Here is a 20,892-nt window from a genome sequence, read left to right on the forward strand (position 1 = left end):
CTGGGTGACCTAATTCAAACCACTGCTTCCATTCCTCCCCATAATAAAGCCACCCAAAGACTGAGAATGTATGCAGAACTCTCAATGTGATGTCTAACTGTAATTGAGCCACTCAATAAACGACAGCCTACCCTAACCTACAATTTCTATTCAATATCCAGCTGCATGAAGTCAACCTCTCGTCAGCTGACAGGCACCTCAAAGTCAAAAACAGAATAAAACCCTTCCCTTCAATCTGTTATTTACCCTGTAGGCTGGCATTACGATTCCTTCAGTTTTCAAATCAGTTACCTGGTAATTATCCTATACTCTCCTTCCCTTAGCCCCCATCCTCATGAATTCCATGAAGTCTAGCTCCCTTATTATATCTGCCCTTTATTCTCAGTGACACTGCCACAGCCCGAGTAGAATACATTTTCACCATCTGTGTGGATTACAGAAACCTAAATGTCTCTGGCTCTTGTTTCAGCCACCACCAATTCTTCCTCCAAAATGCTGCTGAAGGGCAAAGCAAAAACTGAGTTCTGAATTCTTACAGTTTGGGGATAAAGTTCTGATTTTTGACCTCACCACAGGCGGCCCTCCCTAATCTGGCTTTGGCATTTCCTGCCATTCGCCCTCACTTCCTAAAACGCTTTGTGGTATTTGGCATTCCCTGCCTTTATAGAAGCTTCTTCAACTGCCTTGAATACCCGCCCTTCGTCCCTCTGCCTGGTTCTTAACCCTAAATGCACACCAGACTCACCAAAGGAACTTAAGACAGCAGATAAAAAAAATTCAGATTCCATTTCTTAAAAGACCTCCCCCAGTGACTCTGATTAAAAGATTTGACAAGCTACCTGTGTGCAGTGTCACCACATCCGGGGGCTCATCTGACCCATCCTCTCCCATCTCTTGCCTTTGAGGACTTTTCTTCTATCCTCTCGGGACTTTGTACACGTTTCTATCACTGCGCTTACAGCGCCGACTTGAGCTGTTCACTTTGGTCTCCCACCTCTCCCACTCACTTGCTCCATCCTCACCAATTCTGAGTCTGTTAGGGTAAGGATCTGTTTTGTATATTTTACTCGAGTGCTTGACACATATTAAGTGATGGAAAAATGTTTTAAACATTTGTTTAAAAAATAATTACCTGGGCTAATGGCCTACAGAGAAGTGATCCTCTCAGTCGAGATTCCTAGGCTTATTTGTGAATGGGTGAGGATTTGCACTCACATATACCCAGACTCTGGCCCCAAAAGAACATTTCTGAAATAAGACAGAAAAACAAACTGATGAAGTGGTTTTTCTACGACATCTGAGCATCATTCTCATCAATCCTATGAAGTGGAGGCAGATGGTACCAATCGGTCAAACGACTCGGGCTCAGGGAGGTGACACAGCCTGCCCGTGGGCACCCGAGTCTGAAGAAGGTGAGAGTGCGCTTCTGACCCCGCAGGGGGACCGGCTCCATAGGGGACTGTCCCCGCGCAGGGAATAGCTGGGCACCTCGTCCAACACCCCCCAAATCGGCGAGAGCAGGAAAACTGAGCCCTCGGTCCGCCAGTAACTCTTCCTCCTAACTGGGGGCTCTTCCCCTTTCCAGCCCCGCGCCCGGTTCCCGCCGGGCCGAGCGCGTCTTCGGCCCCTCGCAGCCCCGGCAGGCCGGGAGGCGGACAAAGCCCCTCCGCCGGCCGCCGGCGCCTTCAGGTGGGGAAGGGAGCGTATCCGGGACAAGCGCACTCTCGGAAAGGCGAAGGACCCCGGGGCGCGAGGACGGAGGCTGTCCCCGCGAGCCCCCGACTCATCCCCAAAGAATCTACGCAGTGGCCAGACCTAAGACAGCTCGCACGAGACCGCAGTGGGGACGACGGCAAGGGAGGGGCGGGGGTCCCGACGCCCGGGACCCCGGGCTGCAGGAGGCGCCCGCGGGCTGCTCCTGCCTCCAGCACCCCGGCCCTCCTGAGGGAAGCGGCCCCGCTCGCGCCGCCCCTCCCCCACCCGCCCGGGCCTCACGCACCGCGGCGGGTTACTCCACGCGGCCCCGCGCACCGGTCGCGCGCGAGCGCTCACGCCCGCCGGGCCCGCGGCCTCGAGCCCGCCGCTCTCCTCACCCCGGTCGGCCTCGCGTCGGCCGCTAGCCCACTTCCATGCCTCGGCTCAACAGTCGGCCGAGGGCGGATGTACGGGCCCGCACCCGGGTGCCTCCGTCCCCACCTGGCCACCCAACCCGGCGGGGCCTTGCTCTAAAGCCCCTCCCCCGCCCCGCGCGCGCAGCGTTGGCCCAACGCAGGCCCCGCCCCGCCTCCGCTTTCTTGTTTTGGTGCGCCGAGGGGCGGGGCGTGGGAAGAGGCGCTCCCGAGCTCCGCCGGGAGGCCGAGGCGTGTGCGTCACTTCCCAGATGCCGGGTTCGACCAATCGGGAACGCCCGTGTTGGGGGGGCGGGGCATTGGCTGCGGAGCCTTGAACGCGGCCCCGCCCAGGACTTGCTTCCGGTTAGGGCCGCACCCTGATGTACCTATCCCGGGGCGGGTTGGGCGCCTACCACCTTGCCTTTTCCGTTCCGTCCCTTTTCTTCTCTTCTCAGCGCCTCTGGTGCTTCAGCACGGTGTGTTACAGATCGGGAAGGATTTTTTTTTTTCCTTTTTTGATGGCCTTTAAATACCTAAAATATAACAATATGTAATCAACACCTAATTTGGGGGGCTATATACACCTGGTATTACAGAAAACGGATACACGAAGTATTGTAAAGACAGCAGCGAACACCACTGGAAAGCCTACCCGGTTTTTACCGCCTACCCCTGACTTGGAAAGTGAGGTGTCTCCACCTGCCTCTGCTTTGGTGGGAGGCGGAAACGCGGAGCAGTGACCGGTGCCAACCGACGCTACCGAGGAGCGGAGCGGCGGGCACTGGCGGGCCAGCGACGGCCTCACCGCGGGGACCCGTCGCCGAAGACTGGACGCCGGAGGCGTGGGCGGGCGGGGAGAACCTTCCAGCAAGGGGGCGTGGCTTGGCGGCCTCCCCTCCCCCCGCTTTTGTCCGTTGCGGCACCTGAACGGTCCCCGCACCGCGCGGGGCAGCGCGAGGAACGACCGTTACTCGCCTCGTTTCTCGATGCTTCTGTGCCGCGCCCCCCTCCCCCCGGAGTGTTTGAGGAAGTTACAGAACCGTTGCACGCCGTACGCGTTATAATAAGTCGTGTATGTGTCCTCATTAAAGTAATCGGTTTACGCAACACTGGACTGAAATGAGGTTCTGGGCGGCTATCGGAAAGGAATTTAAGAGATGGATAAGATGATAAAGATCAACCTGGATGTCTTATTTCCGTGACATCACCATTTTCCCGTAGACCCTCGCAGAATGTGTTACTTAGGTTTTTACTACAGTAGACTTGAAAGACTATTCGTAAAACGCCAAGCTCCTCACCCCCGTGGCAGAGACAGAATTACCACCCTGAATGCTCAACAGGGGACTTGGCCACCAGACACACGGAAATGTGTTAACTTCTTAGAAAAATCAGGGAAAAAAGTGAAAGTTCAGGTTGAGTTAAATCTTTTAATAGTTAACATATGTGTCTTTATACCAACAGTCATAAAATACAGGTTTTGATAGTTTTAAGGAGGAACGTGCTCACGAAGGCAAAACGTGCCTAATTCACAATTTCATCCTGCCTGGGAGCCTTCTGTGAGCCTTTTAATTGTACCACATCTGCTTTCAATCTGTAAATGATATATTGATATATTTGGATGCTTTTTAACTTTATGAAATCACACTAAATGAGTTTTTTCTGGAAAATTGTTTTTTTACACTCCTCATTATGTCCTGTGACTCACTGACCCAGGGTGTAATCCGGAGTTGCAGAGCCCAGAGCTTACACAACTTGAGGTAAGTTAAGGTTACGGGCTCAGCAGGCAGCCCCCCCTGCTGCTGTGGGACCCCCAACGGTCGCCGTTTATGAATACAAAACTAGGAATAAAATTAATATTTGGGATGACTAGCACAAATTATACGTTTTTTTAAGTAGACAAAATCCACTTATACAAAAAAAATCCCTCCCCGCCAAAAAACAAACTACAAACACAGCTCTACAAAAATTGTGTATTTTGGCTTCACACACTTTAATTACCTCAACAATAAGGTTGAAGATCATTTTTAATAGAGAACCCAAAGGGAATGCAGTCTTTTCTCTAGCAAGAGTGATGAAATTTTATTCAGTTAATAAAAATTTGGGGGCACGCGGCTGGCTCAGTTGGTAGAGTGCACGACTCTTGATCTCAGGTAGTGAGTTTGAGCCACACCTTGGGTGTAGAGATTACTTAAAATCTTAGGAGTACCTAGGGGGCTAAGTCGGTTATGAGTCAGCTTCCTGATTTTGGCTCAGGTTGTGATTTCAGGTTGTGAGATCGAGCCCCAAGTCAGGCTCTGCACTCAAGCCGGGAGACCGCTGGAGATTTTCTCTCTCTCTCTCTTCTTTTCCCTCTGCTCCTCCCCTTGAGCTCTGTTTCTCTTTCAAATAATAAATAAGTCTTTTTTAAAAAATGAAATAGGGGAGCCTGGATGGTTCAGTCAGTTGATCCTCGGCCTTTGGCTTAGGTCATGATCTTGAGGTCCTGGGACTGAGCCCCGAGTCCGGCTCCCTGCTCAATGGGGAGTCTGCTTCTCCCTCTCCCTCTGTGTTCATTCGAAAGCACACGCACCCTCTCTCAAATAAATAAATAAAATCTTTAAATAAAATAAAAAGCTTAAAAATAAAGTTTATAAAAGTTTTTCAAATTAATGATTCCATCTGATGTCATGTAAATTTTTAGGATTGTCAAATTAAAATTACTATCAAGTTTTTTTTTCACATATGACCTGTAAGATTTCAGAGCCCATAGTTTCTGATGTAGTGACTGAGCCTAAATATTTAGAATTGATGACAATGGGGCGCCTGGGTGGCGCAGTCGTTAAGCGTCTGCCTTCGGCCCAGGGCGTGATCCCGGCATTCTGGGATCGAGCCCCACATCAGGCTTCTCCACTGGGAGCCTGCTTCTTCCTCTCCCACTCCCCCTGCTTGTGTTCCCTCTCTCGCTGGCTGTCTCTGTCAAATAAATAAATAAAATCTTTAAAAAAAAAAAAAAGAATTGATGACAATTATTACAAGGTTGTCATAGATGTTCTCATCTTGAGAAACATATTGTGACTTTTATATGTAAGCATTTTATGTCAAAATTTCAGTACTTTGGGGGGCGCCTGGGTGGCACAGTGGTTGAGCGTCTGCCTTTGGCTCAGGGTGTGATCCCGGCGTTATGGGATCGAGCCCCACGTCAGGCTCTTCCTCTATGAGCCTGCTTCTTCCTCTCCCACTCTCCCTGCTTGTGTTCCCTCTCTCGCTGGCTGTCTCTATCTCTGTCGAATAAATAAATAAAATCTTTAAAAAAAAAAAATTTCAGTACTTTGGGGTGCCTGGGTGGCTCAGTCAGTTAAGCGTCTGCCTTCAGCTCAGGTCATGGTCTCAGGGTCCTGGAACCAAGCCCTGTGATGGGCTCCCTGTTCAACAGGGAGTCTGCTTCTCCCTCTCCCTCTGCCCCTCCACAACCCCCTCCCCCACTGCTAATACTCTCTTATACGTGTTCTCTCTCACAAATAAATTAATAAAATATTTTTAAAAAAATTTTTTTAGTACTTTTGGCGTGCTTGGGGGCCAGTTGGTTGGGCGTCTGACTCTTGGTTTCAGATCAGGGCATGATTTGAGGGTCCTGGGATCAAGCCCCTTATGGGGCTTCGTGCTAAGTCTGTTTGAGATTCTCTCTCTCTCCCTCTGCCCCTCCCCCACTCACCAGCGATCTCTCTCTCTCTCTAAAATAGATAAATCTTTAAAAAAATTTCAGTATTTTCTCCAGTTTGATCATATGACTTATTCTTCATCGTCATTTGGATTATCAACAACCCAAGAATCTCTTATTCATTATTTCTATTTGAAACTGATCTCTTAATGAATTATTGAATTTTTTGTTATAATTTCTACTGATCTCAACATCATTCATCTTTGCTTTTGCCTCATATTCCTTTAATTTTTGTCAACTTCATGTAGTTTATATAAAGTTATACATTAAAATACAGAGATTCTAAGTACATGGTTTGAGGACTTTTAACAGCTCCATAATTTCATGTAACCATCTCCAAACATGATATAAAACATTTTTTTCAGCCCAGAAAGTGCCCTTGAGACACTCTCCAGTAAATCCCCTTCTCCACACTCACCCAATGGAACTGGTGATCTGATTTCTGTCACCTTATCTATCACCATAGATTCATTTAGACTGTTCTGGAACTTTTTTTTTTTTTGATAGAGAGGCAGAAGGAAAGGGAGAGATAATATCTTAAGTGGGCTCCATGCTCAGCGAGGGGCTCGAAGTCACAACCTTGAGATCATGACCTGAGCTGAAATCAAGATTCGAACACCTAACCGACTGAGCCCCCTAGAACTCTAGGTGCCCCCTAGAACTCTTTTTGAGTGGAATTATACATTACACACTCTTTTCTCAGTCTTCTTTTGCTCAACGTGAAGTGTATGAGGGTCAGAGATTCACTGATGTCTCAGTAATTCATTTTTATTGAGTGTGGTATCATTAAGTGAATATAATTTTTTCACTCATCTGATGGATAATGGGTGGTTTTTCCTGCTATGATGAATAAAACTGTTATGAATATTACTGTACAAGCCTTTCAATGGACATGTTTTAACTTGGATGAATAACCAAGGAGTGGAATTTCTATGTTACAGGGTGTGTCTTTACCGTTACGGGAACTTACAATCCCCTTTCCAAAGTGATTTTACCATCTTACATTCCTACAAGCAAGTGCAAGTTTTCCATTTTCTCCACAATCTTGTCAACGCTTCCCATTGTGACTCTTTTAAACTTCAGTCACCCCACTGGCTTAAAATTAGTACCTCATTTGTTTTTTCCTTATAACTAACAACGTAGAATATTTTGTCATGTGCTTATTGGGAATTAGCACATCTTCTTTGTGAATTGTCTGCATGAGTTCCTTTGACCATTTTTTCAGAGGACTGAATTTTTTTAGAGCAGCTTCAAGTTTACAGCAAAACTGAAAGTAGAGAGATTTCCGATATACTCACTGCCCCCATATAAGCACAGCCCCCTCCATCATCAGCATCCCTCACCAGAGCAGTGCATTTGTTACAACTGATGAACCTACATGGATACATCGTTATCACCGAGAGTCCATAATTTACATTAGGGCTCACTCTTGGTATTGTACGTTCTACCCGGTTTGGACAAATGCATAGACAGGTATCCATCATTATATCATAGAAGGCTTTCACTGTCCTAAAAATCCTCTGTGCTCTGCCCATTCATCCCTCCCCAGTCTCAACCCTGCCAACCACTGATCCTTTTACTGCCTCCATAGTTTTTCCTTTTCCAGAATGTCATACAATTGGAATCACACCGTATGTAGCCTTTCAGATTGGCTTCATTCACTTAGTAACATGTATTTAGGGTTCCTCCATGTCTTTTCATGTCTTGACAGCTCTTTTTTTTTAAGCTTTGAATAATACTCCATTCTCTGGATGTACCACAGCTTATCGATTAACCTACTGAAGGGCCTCTTGGTTGTTTCCAAGTTTAAGCAATTATGAGTAAAGCAGCTATAAACAGCTATGTGCAGGTTTCTGTGTGGACGTAAGTTTTCAGCTCATTTGGATAAATATCAGCAGCACAATCACTGGATCCTATGCTAGGAGTGTGGTTAGTTTTGTAAGAAGCCAGAAACTGTCTTCCAGCGGTGGTGATGCCCTTCTGCACTCCCGCCAGCAAGAAATGAGAGTTCCTATGCTCCACGTCCTCACCAGTATCTGCTGGTATCAATGTTCCAGATTCTGGCCTGTCTACCAGGTGTGTAATAGTATCTCACGGTTGTTTTAATTTGCAATCCTTTGATGACATACGATATGGAGCATTTTTTCATATATTAATTTGCAACCTGTATATCTTCTTTGGTGAAGTGTCTGTTCAAGTCTTTAGCCCATTTATTTATCAGGTTGTTTTATCTATTTGTTTGTTTGTTTAAGAGAGAGAGGGAGAGTGAGGGAAGGGCAGAGGGAGAGGGAGAGGGAGAATCTCAAGCAGACTCCCCGCTGAGCACGGAGTCTGATGCAGGGCTCAATCCCACCACCCTGACATCATGACCTGAGCCAAAATCGAGTCGAATGCTCAACTGAGCCACCCAGGCACCCCTGCTTGTTTTTTCTTTTTGTTGAGTTTTAAGAGGTTTGTGTATATTTTGGACGACAGTTATCAGCTGCCTCTTATGCAAACATGTTTTCCGGAGTCTGTGGCTTCTCTTCTCACTCTTTTGATATTATCCTTCACAGAGTAGATGTCCTAATTTTAATGAAGCCCAGATTATCAATTCTTTCTTTCATGGATTATGCCTTTGGTGTTGTGTCTGAAAAGTCATCACCATACCCAAGCTATTCTAGGTTTTCTCCTATGGTATTTTCTAGGAGTTTTATAGTTTTGCATTTTAGACTTAGATCTATAATCCATTTTAATTTTTGAGAAGGGTGTAAGGTCTCTGTCTACCTTCATCTTTTGGGCGGGGGGCAGGTGACCAATTGTTCAGCAACACTTGCTGAAAAGACTATCTTTGCTCCATTGTGTTGCTTTTGCTCCTTTGTCAAAGATCAGTTGATGGGTCAGACCATTTATGGGGATCTATTCCTAGACTCTCTATTCTGGTCCATCGATCTACTTGTCTATTCTTGTACCGGTATGATACTGTCTTGATTACTGTAGTTTTATAGTAAGTCTTGAAGTTGGGTAGCATCAGTCTGCTTTGTTTTCCTTCAGTAATTTTTTTTTAATATTTTCTTTATTTGTCAGAGAGAAAGAGCGCGCACAAATGGGGGGAGCCGTGGGCAGAAGGAGAAACAGACTCCTCACTGAGCAAGGAGCCTGATGCCAGGAGGCTGGGATCATGACCTGAGCCGAGGGCAGATGCTTAACCCACTGAGCCACCCAGGCACCCCATTTATCTTCAGTATTAAGATGGCTATTCTGCATATTCTGTTTCTCCATACAAACTTTAGAATCAGTTTGTCAACAGCCACAAATAACTTGCCGGGAGTTCGACTGGGAATGCATTGAGTCTATAGATTGAGTTGGGAAGAACAAACATTTTGACACTATTGAGTCTTCCTATCTATGAACATGGAATATCTCTCCATCTATTTACTTCTTTGATATCTTTCATCAGAGTGTTGTGGTTTTCCTCACATAGATCTTGTAGATATTTTGTTAGATTTATACCAAAGCATTTCACTTTGGGGGGGTGCTAATATAAGTGCTATTGTGTTTTTATTTTCAAATTCCACTTGTTCATTGCTGGTTTAAAGTAAAGCAATTGACTTTTGTATATTAACCTGAATTCTGCAGACCTGCTATAATCTCTTATTGGTTCCAGGGGTTTTTTGGTCAATTCTTTTGGATTTTCTAGATGGTTAATAAAGTCACATGTAAACAAAGATGGTTTTATTTCTTCCTTCCCAATCTGTATACCTTTATTTCCTTTTCTTGCTTTAATTCATTAACAAGGACTTCCAGTATGATGTTGAAAAGGATGGTAAGAAGGAACACCCTTGCCTTGTACCTGATCTGAGTGGGAAAGCCTTGAGTTCGTTTCCTTTCTTTCTTTTTCTTTCTTTCTTCTGTCTTTCTTTCTTTCTTTCTTTCTTTCTTTCTTTCTTTCTTTCAGATTTTATTTATTTGAGAGAGAGAGAGCATGAGTGGGGTGGGGGGAAGGGCAGAGAGAGGGAGAAGCAGACTCCCTGCTGAGCAGGGAACCTGATGGGAGGCTCGAACCCACGACTCTGAGATCATGATCTGAGCCAAAGGCAGATGCTTCAGGGACTGAGCCACCCAGGCACCCGGGCCTTGAGTTTCTCACCATTGAGTGGAACATAGCTACTTAAGTCTTTTCTCTGGCCTCTTTCAAGAATTCTGCTTCATCTCTGATTTTCTGTGATCCGAAAACAATATGCCCAGTTGTAGTTTTTTGGCATTTATCCTCTTGGTGTTCTCTGAACTTCCTGGATCTGTGATTTGGTATCTGACCTTAATCTGGGTGAAATTCTCCATCATGATTTCAAATATTTCTTCCGTTCTTTTCTTTCCTTGTCTGGTAGGCCCATTATGCATATGTTACACCTCTGTAGTTGTCCCACAGTCCTCGTATACTGCTTGTTTTTCAGTCTTTGTTCTCTTTGCTTTTCAGTTTTGATATATTTTTTTAAATTGCTATATCCTCAAGCTCAGATTTATTTCTCAGCCATGTCCAGCCTACTACTAAGCCCATCAAAGGCATTCTTCATTTCCGTTACAGGGTTTCTTTATTGCTAGCTTTTCTTTTTAGTTCTTTCTTAGGATTTCCATTTCTTGTACTTACATTGCCCATCTGTCTCACGCTGTCTACTTTATCCTTTAGAGCCCTTAGCATTTTAATCATAGCTGTGTTATTTTTATTTTTTAAAGATTATTTATTTGAGAGACAGAGAATGGGGGGTGGGAGGAGCAAGGGAGAGGGACAGACTCCCTGCCAAGTGGGGATCCCGACACGGAGCTCGACGGGGCTCAATCCCAGGACCCTGTTGATGAAGGATAATTGGAAGGCAGGCAGGCAGGGACAAGAGGCCCCCACCCTAAGAGGAAACCACCATTAAAAGGATTTTACACCACCCTGGAAGGAGCCCTCTCCCCTTTCCCATGTGACAAAAACCTGATTGGATGACAGGCGCAGGGAGGGTTATCAGATTAAAACAGCCTACCAACAAGCCCATGAAAACCCCTAGACTAGAAACTCTGGTGGCAACCCCTTCGGGTCCCCTCCTTCCTTGTGCGCTTTGTACCATCACTTTGCTATCGCTCGGTAAATCACTCAGTAAACCTTGCTTTGCTGCCCCCCACTCTGTCTGGTCTACCTCTTCATGCTTCGAAGCGCCATGACCAAGAACCACGGGCACCGACAGAGAAAAAAATCCTGCAACACTGAGATCAAGACCTCAGCCAAAGTCAGATGCTTAACCGACTGAGCCACCCAGGTGCCCCAATCGTAGCTCTTTAAAATTCCCAGTCTGTTAAGTCCAAAATCCTGGCCATGTCTAGTTCTGACGCTTGCTGTCTCTTCAAATTGTGTTTTTACCTCTTGGTATGCCTTGAATTTTTTCTTGATAGCGGCGCACAATGCACCGTGCAAACGCAAGGGTTGTAAATGGGCCTTCAGTAATGCGATGGCGAGGGGTGGGGGGAAGTGTTCTATAGCCTTATGATTAGGTCTCAGTCTTGAGGTGAGCCTCCACCACTGGACTGTTAACTTTAAAAGTGTTTATCATTATTTTCTTCCCTTTAGGAGAGGATGGCCAGAGTGGGCTGGAGTTGGGCATTTCCCTTCCCCCAAGTAACTGGAGCTGAATGGATTTGGGTGTTGTCCTTCCCCCAGGTCATTTAGGTTCCAGGCGATTTGACTCCCCCTCCCCCAGGGCAGGTCTTGTGAGAACCTGGTGTTCTAGTGTACTTCAAAGTGGTTCCTTTCCCCCTCTGCCTACCTGAAGAACAAGGGGGTTTTTCCTCTGATATTTACAATGGAAACCTGGTCAAGTTCCTGGAGGTCGATTTCATAAAACTGTGGAGGCCCCGCTATGAGTCAGTGCCCCTGCAGTTTGTAATTCTCAGTTGTCCACACCGAGCCCCCAGCGATTCCTCAATCACAGTGAAGGCTTTTCTACTCAGCACCTGCTCCCGTGGTGGTTCCCACCTGTGGTATCGGGTCATGGAAGCTGTTATTCTATTTCTCTGTCTCTCTAATCTTTGAGGCATCATGTTGCCTACGTCCTCCTCTCTCTTACAGATCCCAGAAGAGTTGTGGATTTTTTAGTCAGGTCAGCTTTTTACTTTTCAGGGTGGAGCGGTGGCTTCTAAGCTCCTTACACGTAGAACTGGACTTTATTCTAAGTATTTGCCTCAATGATTTTCTCCTAACTTGTGATTTACATTTTTATTTTCAACAGTATCATCAGCAGAATGTAAGTTTTCGTTTCTGATGAAGTCCAATTTACCAGCTGCCTCTTTAATGGTTAGCGTTTTTTGTGACCTAAGAATTTATAAATATTTTGTCTTATATTTTCTGCCAGAAGTCTTATAATGTTAACTGTCTTTTTTTCAATGTGTGTGCAATAATTTGAAAGTCTAGACTTGCATTCTTCCAATGTTTCCAGTGCTCAGAGGGAAAATTTTAGCTGTAGATACCTTCATTAAAAAAAAAAAATCTCAAATCACTTTACAAAAATCTAGAAAAAGAAGAGTGAAGAGAACCCAAGGTTAGCAAAGGAAGGAAATAAAGGTGAGAGTGGAGATAAATGAGAAACAAGAGAGAAAATTAACAAAAGCAAAAGCTGATTCTTTAGAAAGGTTAACAAAATTGGCAAATATTTAGCTAGACTGACAAAAAAGAAGACAGACCCAAATCATTAAAATCAAAAAGGAGAGTGGGGACATTAACACTGACCTTACAGAAATCAGAGGTCCATGAGAATACTAAGAAAATTGTAGATAAACTTGATGCAATGAACAAATTTCTTAAAAACTGACTTATCCAAACTGACGCCAGAGAAAATAGAAAGTCTGAAAGACCTATAACATTAAAAAGATTGAATTAGTAATTAAAAACCTCCCAAGAAAGAAAAATCCAGGAACAGATGGCTTCGCTGGTGAATTCTACCAATTTTTTTTTTCTTTAAGATTTTCTTTCTTTCTTTGTCAGAGAGAAAGAAAGCACAACCAGGGGGAGCAGCAGGCAGAGGGAGAAGCAGGCTCCCTGCTGAGCAAGGGGCCAGATGCAGGACTCTGTCCCAGGACCCTGGGATCATGACCTGAGCTGAAGGCAGATGCTCAATCAACTGAGCCACCCAGGCGTCCCTCTACTAAATGTTTAAAGAAGAGTTAACACCAATATTTCTCAAAGTCTTCAACAAATAGAAGAACACGAGGTCATTCCATGAGGTCAGCATTACCCTGATATCAAAGCCAGACAAAGACATCACAAGAAAATAAGACTATAGACCAGTATCCTTTATGAGGAGACATGTAAAAATCCTCAACAAAATCTAGCAAACCAAACTCAGCAGCATGTGACAAAGATTATACACCATGAGCAAACGGGATTTATCTTAGGAATGCAGGGGTTGCTCAACACAGGGAAAACTAACCAATGTAATACCCCACATTAATAGAATGGAGGGAAAAAAAGTATGATCATCTCAATTGATGCAGAAAAGAACCACCTCTTTCACAAAACCCAACCTCCTTTCATAATTTAAAAACGCTCAGGAAACCAGGAATAGAAGGGAACTTCCTCAACATGATAAAGGGCATCTATGAAAACCCCACGGTGGCCATTATACTCAATGGTGAATGACTAAGAGCTTTCCTTCTTCTTAGATGAGGAACCAGAAGAGGATGGCTACTGTCACCACTGCTATCTCTGGAAGTTCCAGCCAGAGCAACTAAGCCAGAAAAAGTAGGAAAAGGCTTCCATACTGGACCGGAAGAAGTAAAACTATCTCTAAACACAGGTGACGGGATCCTGTATACAGAAAAACCAAAGAAAGCACAAAAAGACTAGAAATAATACCCTTCAGACATCTCCAAGGCAGGAATTTAAAATTCTCAGTCATGTTATTGAAACATTCCAAAGCAACTTTTCAAATTCAAAGTTGTATTTCTTTTCTTTTCTTTTTTTTTTAAGAGAGAGAGAGAGCGAATCTTAAGCAGGCTCCACGCCCAGCATGGAGCCCAACATGGGGCTCAATCTCACAACCCTGAATTTATGACCTGAGAAGAAATCAAGAGTTGGATGCTTAACCGACTGAGCCACCCAGGTGCCCCCCAAAATAGTATTTCAACATGAAATTCCCCCAAAAACACATCCCCAAATTGTCCATCACCCTTCCAATGCCACCTGCCTTAGAAGTGACAGAAATTTAATCAGTTGAAATTGAAATATCATGCTTTTGAAATGCTTATAAAAATGTTTTACCTCCTAATGCAGCAACTTCAAATGAAGTTTTTCCCAGTATTTGGTGGAAAATTTGGTACTGGGAGAATAGGAAGTGAGTTATTTACTGTCATGACTGAGCTGAATTTCAGTCCCATGCCCTTCCATTCCTTGTCCCCTAGTCCCTCCATATACTCTCCACACCTCTTCCAAAACCTTTTCTTCTCAGAGAGTGAGAGTTGGCAACAAGGGCCATTTAACCTTTGGATCCATGAACACAGAGCCTGGGGCTTTGGAATTTGCAAGAGGTTAATAAAATGTTACAATTCTGGAAGGAAATTACTGTATGAAAAACTAAAATACTGATATCAGTAAATATCGAAGCTTTTACAAAAAGAAACATGTCTAACCATCAACTGCAATTCATTGCAACTCACACAGTTTTATGTATATTTCCTCAAATGTGGGCTGTGGGGTATCTGATACAATGTGAGAGATGTAGGGCTTCCAAGAAAGCCAGAGGGCATGGAGCCAGGAGAGGCCTTCTAGCAGCCCTCGCTGGTAGCTTGGCCTTTTCCCCTTAGCAGTTCTTTATTTTTTTTTTAAAGATTTTATTTATTTATTTATTTATTTATTTATTTATTTATTTATTTGGCAGAGAGAGAGACAGCCAGTGAGAGAGAGATCACAGGCAGGCGGTGTGGGAGAGGAAGAAGCAGGCTCCCAGCAGAGGAGACTGATGTGAGGCTCGATCCCAGAACACCAGGATCACACCCTGAGCCAAAGGCAGACGCTAAACGACTGAGCCACCCAGGCGCCCCCCCTTTAGCAGTTCTGAAATCAGGCTACCCAGCCTCCTCTGCTTGCAAACAACAGTGACCCCAGAAGCAATGAGTGAACGTCTCTTCTGGACCAGCCTGTGCTACTAGACCAAGCCTGAGGATGAAAGCTGTTATTTGGTCCCAAGGTGAAAACCGCTCAACAGAACAGCATTTTCAAGGAAGGAAGTCAATGCTCCATAGAGGCAATGACTGGTCTAAGAGACGGAGGAGAAATACACGCATAATCTCTTGATCTGTCAAATGAAAGGCATCTTCTCCAGTTAACAGAAGCAATACTCAGGGACTTTATTACTGAGCTTGGGGAGGGAAAATAAAACACACAAATTTAGAAAAATATTTTTTTAACCTTCTGAATACATGACTAGTGCTTCTCTCAGCACCTGAGAAAGTGCCCTTGCCAATGACGGCCCCTGCAGCTGAAGCGTTAGCAGCTTCTGGGGCCGTTCACCTCTGCGTCCATCAGTCCACTCGTTCATCAGACACTCACTGATCATCTAAACTGGGGGGGGTCAGCGATGAAAATATCGTTGCCCACAATTCCGATGTGCTGTTGCTGTTGTAGATAAAGTATCTTCCCATGTTTATTGCATTGGTCTGTCTTTGCCCAAGTGCTACATTGTAGGTTTACAGCACCTCTTGAAACTTGCATGTAAATATTCCCACCTTGTTGTTTTTTTTTTTAAAGATTTTATTTATTTATTTGACAGAGATAGAGATAGCCAGCGAGAGGGGGAACACAAGCAGGGGGAGTGGGATAGGAAGAAGCGTGCCCATCAGAGGAGCCCGATGTGGGGCTCGATCCCAGAATGCCAGGATCACGCCCTGAGCTGAAGGCAGACGCCCAACCACTGTGCCACCCAGGCGCCCCTCCCACCTTGTTTTATTCCAAGATTGTATGGGCTACTTTTTGCTTTTTCGTTTAAGTTTTAGAATTAGCTTGTTCATTTCATAGCAAATCCTGTTGACAGAGTGTATAGATCGATTTGGGGAAAATTAACATCTTTACAATTGAGTCTTCCGTTATCAAATATATTGTATTTCCCCATTTATTTGTCTTTTTAAGTTTCTGTCAATAATATATATGTGCATGTATATACATACATTTGTTTCATTTAGAAATCTTCAATATTAAGGCATTACACCTTTTTAAAATTATTTATTTTAAAGATTTTTATTTTTTATTTATTTGTCAGAGAGAGAGAGAGCGTGAGCACAAGCAGGGGGACCAGCAGGCAGAGGGAGAAGCAGGCTCCCTGCTGAGCAAGGAGCCCAATGTGGGGCTCGATGCCAGGACCCTGGGTTTGTGACCTGAGCCAAAGGCAGACGCTTCACCGACTGAGCCACCCAGGCGTCCCTATACCTTTAAAAAAAAATTTTATTTTTACATCATCTCTACACCCAATGTGGGGCTCAAACTTACAACCCCGAGATCAAGAGTCACACGCTCCACCAACTGAGCCAGCCAGGTGCCCCGGCATTACACCTTTTTAAAGAAAAGTATTATTCAAAGAAATTATAAAAGGTAACCAAAAAAAATCAAATATCAGTATTTACCAGTGTTTTGTTTACCTGAAATACTATTTCAGTTGTAAAAACCATCTCCTATTACAAAAAATAATCAAAACCTTTACTGGATTTAACCCTTTTTTTAAAAGTCCTAAATCTTTTTTTTTCTTTTTTAATTTTTTTTAAAGATTTATTTATTTATTTATTTGACCGAGATAGAGACAGCCAGCGAGAGAGGGAACACAAGCAGGGGGAGTGGGAGAGGAAGAAGCAGGCTCATAGCGGAGGAGCCTGATGTGGGACTCGATCCCATAACGCCGGGATCACGCCCTGAGTCGAAGGCAGACGCCTAACGACTGCACCACCCTGGCGCCCCTCTTCTTTTTTTAAAGATTTATTTATTTTATTGCGGGGATTGGGGGGGAGATCATGGGCGGGTAGAGGGGCAGACTGAGAGGGAGAGTGAGAATCCCAAGCAGGCTCTGTGCTGAGCCTGGAGCCTGACGTAGGGCTCAATCCCACCACCCTGAGGTCATGACTTTGAGCTTCCGATACCAAGAGTCAGACGCTTAACTGACTGAGCCACTCAGGTGCCCCTAAAGTCCTAAATCTTAAGGTAAACACTATTTTAGATAGAAACTATGCTAATTTTAAAAGATTGGTGTACTATTTCTATGATTTATTAACATATATCATGTACATAGAGCTGGTCCTTTTTATAGTAAACCTGGCTAGGTTAATCACTTATACTAAGCATAGTAAAAGAAAGGTGAGAGCAAAGTGTGTTTAGAGCAAAATACTCTGCATGAAAGAACTGTTAAGTATCAAAGCTATTTGTTAGTAGTTGTTATGGACTGAACTGTGTCCCCCCGCTTCCCTCCCCAAATTTATACGTTGAAGCCTCATCTCTAATGTCCCTGTGTTTGGAGGCAGCACTTAAGGAGATAATTAAGGTTAAATGAGGTCATAATGAGTGAGGAAAGGGTTAAGGTAGCGGCAGGGAGAGCTGGGGGGGGGGGGCTCTGGCTGGGCTCTGAGACTACACCTGGCAGGCAGAAGCCCAGGCCAGAGCTACCAAGACATAAGGAAACAGACACCTGGCCTCAGCCGGCCGGGAGTGTTTTTCTTTGGAGGCTACAGTGTAATCACAGAAAATGACCAAACTTCAAAGAAGTCAGTCATGAAGGGTGCTATCAAGAGTCCGTGCTCAAACCAAGACGGCACAAGAATGTCCAGGCCACGAGCTTCCCAGTCAGTTCTCAAGAAAAGACTGCCCCTAAAAGCCCTCGCGGGGAGCCCACTCAGGACCACTCTCGCTCTGGACAGCTCTTCGTTGCTTTTTGCTCTCACCTTCACTTAAACTTTCACTGCACTTCCCCCTTTTGTGTCCAGGGGATCCCTTCTTCGACTTCGTGAGACAAGAACCCTGCGATCCTGTAACAATAAGGGCGAGTCCCTAAAACCAAAAGGACTGGTGTCCTTGTAAGAAGAGGAAGAGACACGAGGAGCACACACACAGAGGAAAGTCCGTAGAGGACACAGTGAGAAGGTGCCACCTGCCAGCCAAGGAGGGGCTCACCGGAAAGCAACACTGTTGGCACCTTCATCTTGGAATTGTAGCCTTTCGAACGGTGAGAAAATAAGATTCTGTCGTTTAAGCCGCTCACACTGCCATATGCCGCTATGGTAGCCCTAGTCCCTGAATGCAGCGGTTAATAATTATCTGCTACAAAACATGTAACAAAATATCTTCACTGAATTGTCTCCAGATTCCAGCTGCCTTTTGGCAGCCAAAGGGATTTCCCATAAAAATACAGTGCAGTGAAATTCACTTAATGATCAATGTATATTACTTTTTTTAAATTCTTTTTTTCCTCCCGCCTCCTCTCACAGGGGCACCATAATATTGGAAGCATTAAGTCCCTGGGATTTCTGCCTTTTATGAAGCCATTATTTGAGTGATTTCAAATGATGTATAGCTCTTTGTGTTAAAAAGATGCCCTTGTGGTCACAATTTCAAAAAGTTAATTATATTCAACTAGCCAGACATATGCTTCAGCAATGACAGAAGCATGGTTTTGAGACATGGCAATTTTTTTAGTTAGGCAAATGTGAAATGCTAAAAGATGTGACCAGTCATGCCTCTGCTTGCTTAAAGTGTATAGTGCTGCAAAACCCAGATAATGACCTGATGTCGTCAGATAACATCACCAGCCCACGGTACCGAATCATCAAGACTTCGGGGAGCACAATTCCAAAGGAGGGAATACCTTTACCAAGTTATAACATTTCACTAAATCAATACAGTAGTCTTTAATATAATAAAGTCATACTTTTGTGGGAGTCACATCTTACTTTCAAGATAATTTTCAGTCTGTATGATTTAAGTACCAAATCAAAACAACGTAGATGCTGATGGATTTATAATATTGCAAGATAGTTCCCAGAAATTCATATGGCTTTTAAAAGAACGTATTTCTACACTTAAAGCAAAGTAAATTTCCTCATGCAAGTCGTTGAAGTTTAACACAGCAGAGCAATTGTATGTATGTAAAATGTGGCTGCTCTTTATTTTGGGGTTGGTCCAAAACCAGGGAGAGTTTCAATGCACAAAAAGCTTCAAAATCCTACCTAAAGGAGATTCCACAGCCTTTAACATTTTTTCTCAATAATATTTTATAGTTCTTTTGCACAGAGGACTTGCACATTCATTCCTAAGAATGTGATACTTTTTTATGTTATTATAAATGGTGGCTCTAGCAGGCAGAATAATGGCCCACGGAAGATGGCCGTATCCTAATCTCCAGAATCTTGTGACTATGACGTGTTACATGACAAAAGGGACTTCAGCTTTGCAGATCACAATTAAGGCTGCTAATCAGACAATTTTGCAGTGGAGAGATTATCCAGGTGGGCCCCATCTACTTAGCTCAACAGGTGAAGAGTGGATCCAAAGAATGCTACAGGAGGGTTCGACCTCTTGCTGATTTTGAAGATGGAGGAAGGGGGCCACAAGCCAAGGAATGCAGGAGCCTCTAGAAGTTGGGAAGGATCCTGAGTTTACATCCAGCAAGAAAACAGCTCTGCAACCACAAGGAACTGAATTGTTCCAACAAAGCCAAATGAGCAGGAGGCAGATTCTCCTAGAACATCCAGACAAGAGCGCAGCCCTGAGGACATCTTGATCTTAGCCTTGGGACCCGCACCTTTGAAGACACTGTGACGTAGTTTGAGCATTCCCCACAGTGCGGGGTAACCCACAGGGAAACCCACGTCGCAAGTTTGAAACAGGGTGCTGTGATGTGACCAGTCCTGCAGCTGTGGGAGGAGACTGGAGAAGGGCCAGGAGTGGAAGGAGGGAGATGAGTGTAGTTCAGAGAGGATGACGTCTGAGACCAGGACAGAGGGTGGCAGAGGCGGACGGAGTCCAGACGACTGACTGGAGGCGGAGTTGGTGGGTTTGCTAAGGGACTGGGTGTAGAGGGACGGCAGCGACAACGGTGGGGGCTCCTAGGGTTCTGACTGGAACTCGCTGCACGTGATACCACTGGCAGAAGTGAGAAAGCCTGGGCGGGTGACGCACTTTGAGGTGTGTGTGGGTGACTAAAACACTGTTAACAAGTCTGACTTGAGATGTGAGACACCCGAACGGAGATCACAAGGAGGCGGATGCGGTTTTCATTTCTTAAAAAACTTTTATTTATTAAGTCATCTCTGCCCCCGACGCGGGGCTCAAACTCACAACCCCAAGATCAAGGGCGCGGCTCTACCGACTGCGCCAGCCAGGCACCCCGTGGCAGATGCCTTTTTTAGCCTGGAGTTCAGGGGAGAATCAGACGTGTAACCACGGAACTGGAGTCCGTCAGCACGTGGAGGCTGTCCCAAGGCACTGAGGATGTGGAGAGAGCCCCCAACAGTCCCGAGGACCGTGGACATTTAGACGCCGGGTGCAGTGGGAGGAGCAGAGAGGAAAGCCCTGACTCCACACGTGTACGAATATGTACATATGACGCACATATTTAAAGATGGGTGATTGGGGATCATGTTTATGGTGATGACGATCCAGAACAGGAGAGAATGACACGTTAGGAGAGGGATCAGCAAACAATCAAAATCTCCGAGACAGTGTAAGGGGCAGACCGCGGGGCCCAGGCGCGGGGCACGGCTTCCCGCCGGAGGAACGAGTAGTGTTTTTCTTTGGAGGCTACAGTGTAATCACAGAAAATGACCAAACTTCAAAGAAGTCAGTCATGAAGGGTGCTATCAAGAGTCCGTGCTCAAACCAAGACGGCACAAGAATGTCCAGGCCATGAGCTTCCCAGTCTGGTTGGTGGGGGGAAGAGGGAGCGGACATCCGCTGCCTTCAACTTGCTCAGCGGATCATGGAAAGGGCAGAAGAAGGGCGTGGGAAGGTTGAAGGCATAATGGCTGATGCGGGGGAAGAGCAGCAAATGTATCAGAGAATCAAAGGAGATGCTCTGGTGACCGTGTCTGTTTGAGGCTGAC

General features: G+C 45.1%; 1 protein-coding gene across 1 annotated transcript in view; it reads right to left on the reverse strand.

Moving 5' to 3' along the window:
• Positions 1 to 2,250, reverse strand: part of SETX (senataxin) — an 89,463-nt gene extending 87,213 nt beyond the window's left edge. Inside the window, exons 1-2 of the mRNA XM_034663747.1 lie at positions 2,094 to 2,250; positions 1,133 to 1,248 (exon numbers count right to left, since the gene is read on the reverse strand). The gene's annotated coding sequence lies outside the window, so the exon portion shown is untranslated. The remainder of the gene's footprint in view (positions 1 to 1,132; positions 1,249 to 2,093) is intronic.
• Positions 2,251 to 20,892: the final 18,642 nt, after the last annotated feature.

This window comes from Ailuropoda melanoleuca, chromosome 7 (genome assembly GCF_002007445.2).
Source record: "Ailuropoda melanoleuca isolate Jingjing chromosome 7, ASM200744v2, whole genome shotgun sequence".
NCBI classification, from domain to species: domain Eukaryota; kingdom Metazoa; phylum Chordata; class Mammalia; order Carnivora; family Ursidae; genus Ailuropoda; species Ailuropoda melanoleuca.